The sequence below is a fragment of the Notolepis coatsorum genome, assembly GCF_963971535.1.
Source record: "Notolepis coatsorum genome assembly, chromosome: 16".
In the NCBI taxonomy this organism is placed as follows: Eukaryota; Metazoa; Chordata; class Actinopteri; order Aulopiformes; family Paralepididae; genus Notolepis; species Notolepis coatsorum.
In genome coordinates this window covers 93,384,888-93,401,531 of record NC_140180.1, presented here as the reverse complement: position 1 = coordinate 93,401,531, position 16,644 = coordinate 93,384,888, and positions in this window count along the sequence as shown.

Below are 16,644 nucleotides of genomic sequence, written 5' to 3'. Positions count from 1 at the left end.
ACGGTGTGAGTGTCCTACAGCCCATGGCGCTATCGTTATCTATTAGTCTACCACCTTCTCCACACCCATCTCTGTCCTACAGGGCAGTTCCCTGTTTGTCGTCTTCCGTCGTGACACCAGCAGCTACCGATACCCACTTCCGTCGCCCTATCTCCGTCCCACGGTTGGCCCCCAGCGCGATCGTGCAGGCTAGTTCTTTCTGGTGACCGTGTCGTCTGAAAACTCCAATGGTGGCTCAGGCCTTGTCGTTAGCCAAAACCCTTCCCGTGTTAGCCGAAGCTAATGTGGCATTCCCCCCCCCCCTTCTCTGTGATGAGAGGAGGGAGCCGTCTCAAAGTCTCTGATGGTGTCTTCTCTCCCGTGGGATTCGTTTCTTTGGTCTGCCCTAGTCTGCCTTACATCCGGAAACACTGTCGGATTTATAGGATCTTCGTCATAGCAACGACGGCCTCGCCCCTCTCCTGGTTACTATGTGCCGCTGCCATGACAACAGCTTTAACCTTTAAACACACATTTTAAACCTCTGTTTCATTAATGATGTCAAACCTCTCTCCCTCACTCCTGTGCCTGTTGCTGTTCTTATCAGCTTGTTGATGTTCTTGATGGAATGTAAACACCCTGCTCGCTGCTCAGTGTGCTGCTCACACTGACTGCTTCCACCACCCTCTGCTAAACCATGCACATTTCAACCTCGCTGACCCGGCCCCTCCAGCTGCTGTCATCTCCCCCAATATACATTACATACATTGAAAACACCGATTTCTCACAGCGTGTTCGGGCGAGGGGGAGTCGGATTCACATAACACTGGTCGAGGCAGTTGAGAGCTCCCCAGAGTCCAGACTACAGCTGGGCGATACATTGTAGGCGATTGCCTAGAGCGAACTATTGAATATTATTATGAAGAGAAAGAGGACAAACGGTGATGATCCATCCATGACATAAGGTGCGTTTTCACCAGACTATGTTGGATTCTAGTATTTTCAAACAGACTGGATGTAACGTTAGTTGGTGACTGTCACTCAAAGCGATTTGCGAGTATGGGCGGAGCCAGGCCAAAAAGGCTTGAAATCTTGAAGTGGAAAAATGCTGCTTTTGAGTACTCTATTAGAAATATAAAACAATGCATTTTTTGGAGAAAAACCTTACAGATGTGTTCCATAGACTCACAGGAATCATGTAAAATTGTCCAAATAGTGAAAGAAACTGTCATGGTTTTTGCCTTATTTCACCTTTCTGTGAGGGACAGCTGTCTATTTTTGCTTTATTTCACCTCTCTGTGAGGGATAGCTGTCAATTCCTGTTCCGTGTGTTTAATTGCCTCATGGGTCGGCAGGTGTGTGGGCTTGATTGCACCTGATGCAGTGCAGCTGTGCCTATGGCCATGTGGAGTCTATTTAAGTTTGGAGATCGCAGTGTCAACTGCTTTTTAATTTTCCTAGTGTTGGCTGTCCTTTTGGTCACGCTCATTATATTGAAGTGTAGTCTGATCTCTGATTCAGAATTGAGCTTTATGGTAGTCATTCTTATTTCTCCCTTAGTGGAGGTTTATTGTTTTACTTTTTCCAATATAAACTCCTTTATTAGGAGGTGTCCTTGTGGCTTATTTACTTTTATACTATACCTCTTTATTGAGAGTAGTCCTGTTTTTTGGGACTTGATTTATTTTCTTAATTACTCACTTTGAGATGTCCACCTGTAAAGGTTGTTTTCTGTTGTTTAATTTGTCCCCTCTCCTAAAATATCTGTGTAAGCAGTCTAGTGGTTGTCCATTTCATGGATAACTTTAAGAGTCCCTGTTATCTGCTCATGACCCACACACACACACACACAGCCCTCACAGAATGAAAAAGCCATGACTGGGTCAGCAGATAACACAGGTCTCGAACAAGCACTAGCTGCGCAGCGTCAAGGATTGCTTTCACATGAGGAAGCTATCGTACACAGGGCCGCCTCAGGGGGTGTGCGAGCAGTGCGGTCGCACAGGGCCTCGCGGGAAGGGGGGCCTCGCAAAATAAAAAATAAAAAAAAATAAAAAGAAATATATATATATATATATTTTTTTTTTTTCGAGGCCCCCCTTCCCGCGAGGCCCTTTTCATGACATACCTAAAATCTAGTTTTGCTTATATGCTTATATATTTCACATTAGACACGTTTGTAGAATGTGTCTGACTTGTTCCTGGGTCTGCACCTGGGTCACTATTGGAGCTCTGGTGCTCTGCAGCAGATTGGTTTCAACGAAGGGAGTGGTTACTTACATCATAGTACGCCGCCGGAAACTTAAACGAAGAAGAAGAAGAAGAAGAAGAGTCAGCTGCGTTTGAATATTTCGCGCGTGCAGCTTTTGACTATTATGCTTAGTTATGCCAGCCAAGGTCGGTCATTATCAGTCGGTCAGTCACCAAGGAACGTTGACGAAAGGCGGGACAAATGGCCGGAGCCTTGTCATGATGCAGTCGGGATATAGCCATGGCCCATGATGATGTCGGCTAGTAGCTAGCTTAGCTAAAGGCTATCTAGCGTTAGCTAACCTGCAGCCAAGGATGAAGAGGATGGTCGTTTGGCAGATGAACTTCGTCAACTCCACGCGGTTGTCTCCATCCTCTTGGACGTTTGGTGAGTTTTTAACCTATTCTATTAACTCTATTCTATTCCCGCCGTGGACATCGCTCTCTCTCTCTCTCTCTCTCACTCTCTGGAGCTAAACTGGCCGACTAGCTAATAGTACTACTAGTAGCTAACGGTGTGTGCCTGGTGTTAGCACCTGGCTGTATGTAGCCGCATAGCTTGCTTCTGCGTTAGCTAATGGTTAGCGATAGCCTGGTTGAGCTAACTGTTAGCCAGTTAGCTGTTTAGCTTCGACGTTAACTGCCGGCTGCGCTCGGCTGGGAACGTTCGTTTGATGCTATCAGTTAGCCTTGAGTTAGCTGTTAGCTTGTGCTACGACCATTGACATTAGCCGTGAGAATAGCAGGGGGTTCTGGCACTCTGACTACGACATCATCTTTGACAGAAGATGTAGTCGGGCCTGCACCATGACAAGGCTCTGGCAGCAGCTTATTTTTGTCCCGACAGCGAGAGGCCTTTCGTCAACGTGGAGACCTGTGTTACGGCCTTTCGCCCTGCGTTCCTTGGTGCAGGTAAGATTAATGAAAATGTCATGACATTACCCCACTCTTCCTTCCTTCCCCTCCCGAATGTTTTGTTAATAACGATGTTTTTTTCCAGGCAAAACATATGCTACTTCACAACATTTGGAGATACGACATGTGCTGTGTGTGAATGTCTTGGTCGTTTGTGTAGCTTGGGTAGCGTTGGGCCGTTGGCCAAAGCTGTGTGTGGCCTGGTGTCACAGTACCTGGCTAGCCTATTTAGCTGATGTCGGCCATTGGCTTCTTGCTGCTTTGGTTTCTCTGGTATAGACCCTCTTCTCTTTGGATTTAAGTGTTGATCTTTGTCCTTTTGGATCTCTCATACATGCTCTCTCTCTAACACACACACACATGCTCTCTCTCTCTCTCTCTCTCTCTCTCTCTCTCTCTCTCTCTCTCTCTCTCTCTCTCTCATACATGCTCTCTCTCTAACACACATGCTCTCTCTCTCTCTCTCTCTCTCTTTCTAACACACACAGTCTGCCTATGGCGGCCTTTCTCGATGGCTAGGCTGTGCTCGCTGAGTCTGTATAGTCAAGGATCTTCAGTCACAGTGCTCAGGTATTCTGCCACTGTGTACTCTCTGTTTAGGGCCAAATAGCATTTCAATTTCTTTCCAATGTGTCTCTCTCTCTCTCTCTCTCTCTCTCTCTCTCTCTTGGATTTAAGTGTTGATCTTTGTCCTTTTGGATCTCTCATACATGCTCTCTCTCTAACACACACACACATGACAAACACACATGTTCTCTCTCTCTCTCTCTCTTTCTAACACACACAGTCTGCCTATGGCGGCCTTTCTCGATGGCTAGGCTGTGCTCGCTGAGTCTGTACATAGTCAAGGATCTTCAGTCACAGTGCTCAGGTATTCTGCCACTGTGTACTCTCTGTTTAGGGCCAAATAGCATTTCAATTTCTTTCCAATGTGTCTCTCTCTCTCTCTCTCTCTCTCTGTACACTGTATATTGACTGTAGAACGGGAGCTCTCTCTCGCTCTCTCTTTTGCTATATGTTGACTGTATCATGCCCCGCCTCGGGCAGCACTATTATTTAAGAATATGTTGACTATATGAAAAAAAAAAATATATATATATATTTTTTTAACCTTTTGGGGGGGGGGGGGGGGGGGGCTCGCGTTAAATCTCGCACAGGGCCTCGCATTTCTCCCAGGCGGCCCTGATCGTACAATTACAACAACAACAAGCTCTCATGGTGCAACAGCATGGGGAGATGTATGAAGGATTGCGCAAGATGGATAGTGCCATGCGTGATTTGGCTGACCGCATAGCCAATGCACAATTACCTCCCCCTCACCAGAGCCCACCTAATGTCTCTCAAGCACTACTCACAGGCCCCCGGTCATTACCTTGTGAGGCTAAAGTCCAGCTCCCCTCACATTTTAATGGGGAGTCAGGTAAATGCCGTGGTTTTCTGGCACAATGCCAAATAGTGTACAGAGCCCAGCCTTCTCGTTTTCAGTCTGAGGATTCATGTGTTGCCCTAATTCTATCCCTGTTGGAGGGACCTGCCCTTGATTGGGCTGTTCCACTCATACAGGCTCAGGCCCCAGTTTTAAACGACTCACAGGGACTCATGAATGAGATGGAGGTCGTTTTTTATCATGAACTATACGATAAAGAGGTTGCCATGAAGCTGACGCGCATGCGCCAGGGCGTCAGTAGTGTAGCTCAGTTTTCCATCGCTTTCAGAACACTGGCTGGGGCTACAGGCTGGCCTGAGGGACCACTCATCACTTTGTTCACCAACGCGTTATCTAATCAGGTTAAATATGCTTTGGCGGTTGTGGGATCTCCAGACAATTTTGACACACTGGTCACTACCGCCATACGCGTTGATAACCGGATCAGAGACCGTGAGCGTGAGAGGCGGGGCCAACGTTTTCGTGTCCCGCTGGAGGAAGTTTCATCCTTCCCTCCACAACCTTCAGTGGCCAGCTCGTCTGAACCTATGCAGGTGGACAGCACTTCTGTGCGTGACTCCAGGCAGACTGGTTCTCATGTGGACTGGTGCCGGTACTGCAGGAGAAAAGGTCACACGAGGGTGGAGTGTCCGAAACTGAAGGGAAACGGTCAGTCTCGCTAGTGGGCAGAGAGACACTAGTGAGACATCACATCACCCCCTTTCGAACCTTTTTGCCTGTGGTTTTAGGCTGGAATAGGCAGTCTGTTAAGGTTAACGCCTTTTTAGACTCAGGGGCAGTGGACAGTTTCATCGATTCCAGATGGGCTGAGAACTCTAAAATACCTGTACATTCCCTCCATAAGCCCTGTAGTGTCACGGCGCTTGATGGACGGCCATTGGGTACAGGCAGTGTCACCAAAAGAACCAATTATTTATCTATGCGGGTTGCTTATGGGAACCATTCTGAGCGCATTCGATTATTTTTGGTGGATTCCCCCACGTATCCCATTGTACTGGGTCATTCTTGGCTTAGTAAACACAAGCCACAGATAAATTGGGGTGAGGAGAGGGACACTGTCATGCAGTGGGGCTCCCAATGCCGTCACCGTTGTTTCCAAATTCCTCCGTCACCCACGAGTTATGATCAGTTTAGTGAGAGCGGTTGTGATCCTGTTGAAGCAGTGGGCGGTCTTGGTTTCCAGAGCCCACTCTCTCAACCATTGCACACCGAGCCATCTGTCGATCAGGATGGGAGTTTGGAATGGGATCCACAGTTTGATTGGGACTCTGGCGGACAGTTTAGACAGTTTAGAGGCTCTGTGTGAGGACTTCTCCTCGCTTACTTGTACAGCTGACCCCATCATGGAGAGCACCAACATCATGAGCGTGGAGTCACACCCGTTACCAGAGGGAGTTCCCACTGTCTATGCTGACCTCAGTGAGGTGTTTAGCAAACAAAGGGTCACCATCCTGCCACCGCACCGACCTTATGATTGCGCAATCGAATTGCAGCCGGGCTCTATTCCCCCTTGTGGTTCCTTGTACTCGTTGTCGGTCCCCGAAAGCGCAGTTATGAACACCTACATCAAGGAGGCTGTGGCTACCGGTTTTATTAGACCTTCCACTTCACCTGCAGGTGCTGGATTCTTTTTTGTGGGAAAAAAGGATGGAGGACTGAGACCCTGCATCGACTACAGAGGTCTGAACAGCATTACAGTAAAAAAACGGTATCCCCTTACCCTGATGAACTCGGCGTTCGAACGCCTCCAGGGGGCATCCATTTTTACCAAACTTGATCTCCGCAATGCCTACAATCTGGTGCGCATACGCCAAGGGGATGAGTGGAAGACCGCATTCAACACTCATAATGGTCACTACGAAGACCTGGTGATGCCATTTGGTCTTACTAATGCCCCTTCAGTTTTTCAGGCGTTAATCAATGACGTGCTCAGGGAGATGTTGGAAAAGTTTGTTTTCGTCTACTTAGATGACATTCTGATATTCTCCAAGTCCATTTCTGACCATGTCAAACATGTCAGGCAGGTCTTGAGGTGCCTTTTGGATGCACGGTTGTTTGTGAAGGCTGAGAAGTGTGCCTTCCATGTCCGCTCTGTGACCTTTCTGGGATTCATTGTATCTGAGGGGAGGATTCAAATGGACCCCAAGAAGGTGTCAGCAGTGACAGACTGGCCTACACCCATCTCGGTCAAGCAGGTGCAACGATTCCTAGGATTTGCACATTTCTACCGTCGTTTTATTCGTAATTTCAGTTCAGTGGTAGCGCCTATCACTGCACTCACCAGGAAGACAGCACCTTCCCATTTCCAGTGGACTCCCAAGGCTGAGGCAGCGTTCATTGAGCTTAGGAGAAGGTTCAGTTCTGAGCCTATCCTCATTACTCCTAACCCATCCCTGCCATTTATCGTCGAGGTGGATGCTTCTGAGCTTGGAGTCGGAGCTATTCTGTCTCAATGCTCATCGTCCGACAGTAAGGTACACCCATGTGCATACTATTCACGTGGGCTCTCGCCGGCTGAAAGAAACTATGATGTTGGGGACAGAGAGCTGTTGGCGGTCAAGTTGGCATTGGAGGAGTGGCGCCATTGGCTAGAGGGAGCTGAACACCCATTCACAGTCTGGACAGACCATAGAAATTTGGAATATATCCAGGGTGCTCAGAGGAGAAACTCGCGACAGGTCACTGTTTTTCTCTCGGTTTAATTTCCTCCTGGCGTACCGTCCCGGGTCTAAAAATATCAAGCCGGATGCTCTTTCCCGGTTATATGATGGATCAGAAGAGGACCGTCCTCCTGAGCCCATTGTTCCTGCAGGACAGATCCTAGCTCCTGTGACATGGAGCATTGACTCTGCTGTGCGGAGGGCACAACGTTTGGAACCAGATCCAGGTGGGGTGCCCCCGGGTCGGTTATTTGTACCAAACAGCATTTGTTCTTGGGTGTTGAAGTGGGGCCACTCCTCTCGGCTGACAGGACATCCCGGAGTGCACAGAACTCGTGACTTCTTGGCCAGAAGGTTCTGGTGGCCTGGTATGATGAAGGACATTCGGGAATTCGTGGCAGCCTGCCCCGTTTGTGCACAGAACAAAGTTTCTCAACAGTCACCACCAGGGCTGCTTCATCCTTTGCCCATTCCTAGTCGTCCGTGGAGCCACATCGCCATGGATTTTGTGACTGGTCTGCCTCCTTCTAATGGTCACAGCGTCATCATGGTGGTGGTGGATAGGTTCTCCAAAGCAGCTCACTTCATTCCGCTGGTCAAGCTGCAATCTGCTCAGGAGACCGCTCAACTGGTGGTTGACCATGTCTTCCGAATTCATGGCATCTGCCAGGACGTGGTGTTGGACCGTGGACCCCAGTTTACTGCTCGGTTTTGGAAGGCATTCTGTGCTATACTGGGTGCGACGGTTAGCCTGTCATCAGGGTTCCACCCGGAGAGCAATGGGCAAACAGAGCGCACCAACCAGTCTATGGAGAGTACGCTTCGCTGCTTGGCCTCCTCCAATCCGACCACTTGGAGTCACCAACTGGCATGGGCAGAATATGCGCATAATTCAATGTGCAATGCATCCACTGGTCTCTCCCCATTTGAGGTTCAGTTTGGGTATCAGCATCCACTGTTTCCTGAACAGGAGAGGGACGTGGGGGTGCCATCTGCCGAGGCGTTTATCCGTCGGTCTCGGGCGACATGGAAGAGGGTGCGTTCGGCTCTTGTGCGTGCTGCGGCCCGTCACAAGCGGTCGGCGGATGTACACCGTCGCCCTGCGCCTTCCTACCGTGTGGGCCAACAGGTGTGGCTTTCCACACGCAACCTTCCATTATGGGTGGAGTCGCGCAAACTCGCTCCCCGTTTTGTGGGCCCTTTCACTATTGTTTGCAAGATAAACCCAGTCACGATGCGTCTTTGGTTACCCTCGTCGATGAGGGTACACCCTACATTTCACGTATCCCGCCTTAAGCCGGTTCGGAGGAGCAGGTTGGTTCCTGCAGAGAGACCTCCACCTCCCCCTCGATTCGTTGATGGCCAACCTGTGTATACTGTACGGCGTATCCTGTCCAGTAGGTGGGTTGGTGGGGGTATACAGTACCTGGTGGACTGGCAGGGTTATGGGCCAGAGGAGCGCACGTGGGTTCCGGCCAGGGACATCTTGGACCCTGAGCTTGTTCGGGAGTTTCGGAGACGTGTCTCAGAGGGTCCGTCTGGAGCCGCACCCTAGAGGGGGGGTCCTGTCATGGTTTTTGCCTTATTTCACCTTTCTGTGAGGGACAGCTGTCTATTTTTGCTTTATTTCACCTCTCTGTGAGGGATAGCTGTCAATTCCTGTTCCCTGTGGTTAATTGCCTCATGGGTCGGCAGGTGTGTGGGCTTGATTGCACCTGATGCAGTGCAGCTGTGCCTATGGCCATGTGGAGTCTATTTAAGTTTGGAGATCGCAGTGTCAACTGCTTTTTCATTTTCCTAGTGTTGGCTGTCCTTTTGGTCACGCTCATTATATTGAAGTGTAGTCTGATCTCTGATTCAGAATTGAGCTTTATGGTAGTCATTCTTATTTTAGGCTACTCACGTGATTCTACACATAAACTCCCTTAGTGGAGGTTTATTGTTTTACTTTTTCCAATATAAACTCCTTTATTAGGAGGTGTCCTTGTGGCTTATTTACTTTTATACTATACCTCTTTATTGAGAGTAGTCCTGTTTTTTGGGACTTGATTTATTTTCTTAATTACTCACTTTGAGATTTCCACCTGTAAAGGTTGTTTTCTGTTGTTTAATGTTTCCCCTCTCCTAAAATATCTGCGTAAGCAGTCTAGTGGTTGTCCATTTCATGGATAACTTTAAGAGTCCCTGTTCTCTGCTCATGACCCACACACACACACAGGCCTCACAGAAACAGTAAGATAGTTCCCCTTTAAAGCAAAAATTTAAGCTTTTTTTATCTCAATGGAATGATCCACTTTCTAGAGCGTAGTTGACAGAGTCTAAAACAATAGGGCAGCAGCTCTGGAGGGAGGGAGGGAGAGAGAGAGAGAGAGAGAGAGAGAGAGAGAGAGAGAGAGAGAGAGAGAGAGAGAGAGAGAGAGAGAGAGAGAGAGAGAGAGAGAGAGAGAGAGAGAGAGAGAGAGAGAGAGAGAGAGAGAGAGAGAGAATCTGTCATGTTTTTATAATAAGACATTGCATGGGACTTCCCAAAACATACATATAATACGATGTCCTCTGTGTCTCCCCATAACACATAATGTGTAAAGAATGTGTCCTGCTCTGTCCCTCTATATACTGTCTCCCACATGTACTGTATCTACAAAACCCCCTGTAAATTATCTGCACTTTATTCATTTGCTTCGATCTTTTGTACACTTGATCTCAAGAAGGTGCTGAATGAGGTCAGTGGCAATTTTTCACATCTGGTCAATGTTAGCATGGTGTTATTCACTGTCATAAGCTAATGAATAAAGGGGAGATGATTTAGATACAGTACTGAATTTTGCCATCCGGATGCAATTTTAAATATGAATATAGAATATCAGGCCTATAAATGACCTCATTATGGCCAAGTTACACATCTATGGATTGGGCCAAATATCCTCTTTCCAATGGCAGAGTTCAATCTGGATTTAGTACCACCAGGTGCCCCTGACAGCGCAGCAAAAATAAGACAAGATACGATAAGATACTCCTTTATTGATCCCCTTGGGGAATTGTGGACATCATAGCAGCATGGGGAGGGGGAAGGGGATGTACAGGTATGGGCAGAGTAGATATACCTATATAATAGTAGAAAGACATAAATAATATAGGAAATAAAATGTGATCTGAATATAGAAATATGAGAACAAATAAACAGTGTAAACAATAGAATTAACTGTGAATATGAAAATATCTGTTTGTATGAGGGTCTGTTAACGTTGCATGGCATCACCCGGAGGAGAGCAGACCTAGATAGAGAGATCTGCTCTCCTTGCCATCCTCCGGTTGGCCGACGCGGCCGAGCTGTCGAGACACAGGACACCTTGATGAGTTTCATGTCAGATTATACCATGTCTTCGTCACAGGATGCAGGATAAAAAAAGTATCTGCGAAATGCCCCTTTAAGAACCATTTGTTCTACATAGAAAAGAATGAAAGTAAATGTTCCTCGTTTCATGTCATTTCCCGCTGAGATCAAACATAATACTTGTTATTCACGGCTTCTGTTATTATCATGCTTTTTTATTTCCTATATCCCCCACCTCTCAAGTTGAAGTCTTAAAACAACGAAAACTGAACCATGTAATTTAGAATAATTTTCAAATAGAAATTAACCACAAATACATTTCATCAAATCATCACCGCATAATTATGTGGATTTGTTGAAACATTTGACATTGGATTCATCACGGGCGACGATGAGACGGCCTACAGGGAGGAGGTGAAGACACTGACCAGCTGGTACCGGGAAAACAACCTCTCTCTCAACGTCAGCAAAACGACGTTGTGAGGCTGAGGTCGAAAGGGTCAAATCGCAGAGGGCCTCTCCTGTGGACATTACACCGGCACACAGTGGTCAGGAAATCCCGCCAGCCACTCTGTGTCAAACCTCTATAAGTGCACCACGCGAGCTTCGTGAGGGGCTGCATCACGGCCTGGTAGGGGAACTGTTCGGCTCACAGCCACACATCACTGCAGAGAGTAGTGGAGGCGGCACAGCACACACAGACTCCTTTCCATCCAGGATATCTTTCATCAGTGGTGCCTGTGAAAGGCACACAGCAGCATCAAGGACCACAGCCACCCAGCAGGCAAACTGTTCTCCTTGATACCGTCTTATAGACGATACAGGAGCAGGGCAGCAGCACGCACCACCAGACTCAAGGATGGTTTTTTAACACCACTCAACTCATAAACATAAATATACCACTTTTCTTATCTGCTTACCTGCTGTTTTTACATACAAATATAAACTATGAAGTGCTGCTATTGAACCTGAACCTGAACTATATATATAGTGTTATATATTTTACTTGTGTTATTCCATTTTTATTTACTTCATTTTACATTTATATGACTATAGTGCTCAATGCATCTAGTGCTCCTACAGCTGTTACTGTCATGCACTTTGCTCCTAAATAATCGTTCTTGCCTCTATTATCATCTACTATGCTAATATGTCCATACTACTAGCCAAGTTCAACACTGTTTGACGAACAATGTTACTTACGGGCAACTGCCGTGGACTGGAGGAGCTGGGTTGTGGACTGTAACCAATTCATTTAATTATTTAACATCATGATTGGACTTGTTTCTTTTTCTTTTCATCACTTTTAGCTCTATTTTAGCTTCTTTTTTTTTGTATCCCTATGTATTTGTCCGTCTTGTTTTTAACACCTACTAATACGTGTATGTTATGTATTAACTGTTTTTACTGTTTTTAAATTGCTGTTATGCTGTAAAGGACATCTGAATCTCCCCTCTGGGATAAAGGTTTTCAATTAAATTCAATTAAATCCAATTCAATTCAATTAACTGCCAAACTTGTAGGCTACTGCTTACCTGTTAGACTGTACAGAACTTGTAAGTCTCTTTGGATAAAAGTGTCAAATGACTAAATGTAAATGAGCTGACCTGTTCTCTCGTCAAACACATTTCATTATACCGTTGACCTTGTGTTAACATACATTATGACTAGTGCTGTCAGGCGATTAAAATTTTTAATCTAATTAATTACAGGTTTTGTAATTAATTAATCTAATTAATCGCATTTTAATCGCATATTTATATTTCATATTCATATAAATATTTAAAATTCAAGGACATTACATTATTGTAGCAGGTGACTGATCAATTAAATACACCAAGAAGAATGCTTTAGAAATCAATTTTATTAAATAAATAAAATAAATAAAATGAAAACATACCTCTCAATAAGGTAACATTTGTTGCTGATACAGCTAACAGTTTACACTAAGCTACAGTATCCTCAAATCAGGGTCTACTGCAGGGTCTACTGCAGGATCTAGTGCAGGGTCTACTACAGGGTCTACTGTATGCATGACATCTATTCCTCAGCTTGTTTACATTGTCTGAGTGTAAGGCTGCCCTCTTCTTTTGGACTATGTGACCTGCAAGTGAAGAATGCTTTAGAAATCAATTCTATTAAATTGAATAAATAAATAAATAAAATGAATGAAAACATACCTCTCAATAAGGTAACATTTGTTGCCGATACAGCCAATAACAGTTTACACTAAGCTACAGTATCCTCAAAAATCAGGGTCTAGTGCAGGGTTTACTACAGGGTCTACTGTATGCATGACATCTATTCCTTGAGCCAATTGCTAAGACAAACAAGCTTCAGCTTGTTTACATTGTCTGTGTGTAAGGCTGCCCTCTTCTTTTGGACTATGTGACCTGCAAGTGAAGAATGCTTTAGAAATCAATTTTATTAAATTGAATAAAATAAAATGAATGAAAACATACCTCTCAATAAGGTAACATTTGTTGCTGATACAGCCAATAACAGTTTACACTAAGCTACAGTATCCTCAAAAATCAAAACAGCCCACAGCAAGCTAGTGTCTGGGGGCATGACTACAGGGTCTAGTACAGTGTCTACTACAGTGTCTGGGGGCATGACTACAGGGTCTAGTACAGTGTCTACTACAGTGTCTGGGGGCATGACTACAGGGTCTAGTACAGTGTCTACTACAGTGTCTGGGGGCATGACTACAGGGTCTACTACAGTGTCTGGGGGCATGACTACAGGGTCTACTACAGTTTCTGGGGGCATGACTACAGGGTCTACTACAGTGTCGGGGGTCTTTATCCATGGAATAATCAAAGTATACAAAGCATAATCCGTGCCTGGGAAGGCGGGCTGTCGTCGGCAGAATAATCCGGTATACAGGTCCACTCGCTCGTCGGCTCTGGGGCTCCTCGGGTGCAGCTTCACGTGGGGTCAACCACCCTGGATAAGCAGCCAGTTCTCTGCCCGAAACGATGGGGTACTGACTACGGTAGTATTCTCACCGCACGAAGCACTATATATTAACAGACTATTATTAGCTTAATAGACTACGTCCAACTCGACGATATAGTGCCAAATATGACTATTCAAATATTAATATACTGACTACAGGGTCTAGTACAGTGTCTACTACAGTGTCTGGGGGCATGACTACAGGGTCTACTACAGTGTCTGGGGGCATGACTACAGGGTCTAGTACAGTGTCTGGGGGCATGACTACAGGGTCTAGTACAGTGTCTGGGGGCATGACTACAGGGTCTAGGGGCATGACTACAGGGTCTAGTACAGTGTCTACTACAGTGTCTGGGGGCATGACTACAGGGTCTAGTACAGTGTCTACTACAGTGTCTGGGGGCATGACTACAGGGTCTAGTACAGTGTCTACTACAGTGTCTGGGGGCATGACTACAGGGTCTAGTACAGTGTCTACTACAGTGTCTGGGGGCATGACTACAGGGTCTAGTACAGTGTCTGGGGGCATGACTACAGGGTCTACTACAGTGTCTGGGGGCATGACTACAGGGTCTAGTACAGTGTCTGGGGGCATGACTACAGGGTCTAGTACAGTGTCTGGGGGCATGGTCTACTACAGTGTCTGGGGGCATGACTACAGGGTCTGGGGGCATGACTACAGGGTCTAGTACAGTGTCTGGGGGCATGACTACAGGGTCTAGTACAGTGTCTGGGGGCATGGTCTACTACAGTGTCTGGGGGCATGACTACAGGGTCTACTACAGTGTCTGGGGGCATGACTACAGGGTCTACTACAGTGTCTGGGGGCATGACTACAGGGTCTACTACAGTTTCTGGGGGCATGACTACAGGGTCTACTACAGGGTCTGGGGCATGACTGCAGGGTCTAGTGCAGGGTCTAGTGCAGGGTCTACTGTATGCATGACAAATCTATTCCTTGAGCCAATTGCTAAGACAAACAAGCTTGTTTACATTGTCTGAGAGTAAGGCTGCCCTCTTCTTTTGGACTATGTGACCTGCAAGTGAAAATAGCCTCTCACATGGCACAGAGGTAGCAGGAGTAGCCAGATATTTGCGAGCAAGAGGAGACAGCTGTCCATAGGCTTTTGCGTGAGCTGCCCACCACTCCAGTGGACAGTCATTCATTCCGATGCTGGGCTCAGCTTTGTAGAGGTCTAATTGTCCTGACAGTACCCTGACTTCATCTGAATCAGAGTCTGAAGACAGCAGGAGGAGGGTCCTCTTCGCTGGTGGCTCGTCCTCTGTGGCTTGTGGAGCAGCTTTGTCTGCTTCTGGTCCTGGCAGCATCTCTTTAAGCCAGGTCCACAACTAATAAGAGGGACAATTAATTAGTTGCATAGGACTTTTCATGACAGCCTAAGGACTTAACACTGGTCTTCTCATTCACACACACACCTCATCCCTCTCGTCCTTTGGTACGCTCTTCAAGTCCTTGAATCGCGGGTCGAGGGCTGTAGCCAGCTTCAGCCATCTGTTGTTGAGGGTCGCTTTGCGTGCGTCCAGGTCCTTCGTGAAGCTGGCCTTGAACTTTACCATGTAGCCCGGATCCTCCTCGTTGAGGTCCATGATGCGGTTTAGGTGGCAGAGTGCGGGGAGCACCACAGAGCATGAGACGTAGGTTTCCCCTCCAAGGAGCTCAGTCACATACCTGCAGTGAAACAAGAGAGCGAGAGAGAAAGAGGTGAAGGTGTGTGTATGAGAGGGAGATAGGTGTGTGTATGGGGGAGAGAGGGGGGGTGAGGTGTGTGTATGGGAGAGAGATAGGTGTGTGTATGGGGGAGAGAGGGGGGGGGGTGAGGTGTGTGTATGGGAGAGAGAGGGGTGAGGTGTGTGTATGGGGGAGAGAGGGGGGGGGTGAGGTGTGTGTATGGGAGAGAGATATGTGTGTGTATGGGGGAGAGAGGGGGGGGTGAGGTGTGTGTATGGGAGAGATAGGTGTGTGTATGGGGGAGAGAGGGGGGGGGTGAGGTGTGTGTATGGGAGAGAGATAGGTGTGTGTATGGGGGAGAGAGGGGGGGTGAGGTGTGTGTATGGGAGAGATAGGTGTGTGTATGGGGGAGAGAGGGGGGGGTGAGGTGTGTGTATGGGAGAGAGATAGGTGTGTGTATGGGGGAGATTGGGGGGTGAGGTGTGTGTATGGGAGAGAGAGAGTGGGGTGTGAGGTGTGTGTATGGGGGAGAGAGAGAGAGGAGGGGGGTGTATGGGGGGAGAGAGAGAGGGAGAGACACTTACCTGCAGGGCTCAAGTACAAGCTCCAGCTTCTTCAGTTTGTCACACTCTGTGGGGGTCAGCATGGACAGCTTGTGGTTCTGTTGGGCCAAAGTGGCAGTCACAGCCTCCTGGTTCCTCAGGTACCGTGAGATCATGGCCAGTGTCGAATTCCACCTTCCAATTCAATAAAATAACTATTAGTCCCACTGGGGGTTGTTAATGCAGCATGATGCAATTGTACAGAATACAAAGAAATAAACACACACACACACTAAATTTACCCTAAGCATACAACAGGTAGTTAAACAGTCTCACCTTGTGGATACATCTTGTATCATGGGCTCTTTTGCTTGTCCGAGGGCAGTCTGCTGCTGCTGCAGTTCTTCTGTACTGGCAGGGCTGTGCTTGAAGTGGCCTACAATCTTGCGGCACTTTGCCAGGGTGGTGTCAAGGCTTCTGTCCTCAAGGGAGACTGTGATGGTTCTTTGCAGCACGTGTGCAGCACATGGCATGTGCTGGAACGGCATATAGCGCGCTGCTGCTATCATATTACGGGCGGAATCAGTCCCAATAGATGTGACTTTATCTTTTATATTCCACTCCTCTATTACGGTGTTGAACTGTTCAGCACACGCATCGGCGAAATGGCGGCCCACAGTTTTGGTCACCGTTAATGCAAATGATTGCAGTTTCCACTCAGTATCGATCAAGTGCACTGTGACACCCAAATAATTATGATTGCCCACCGACGTCCAGTGATCACCCGTTAGGGCCATTGGGCCAGCCCGTGCCAACACTTCTTCCCTCGCCTCCCTCTCTGTGTCATACATGTTGTGGATCCTTTTCAT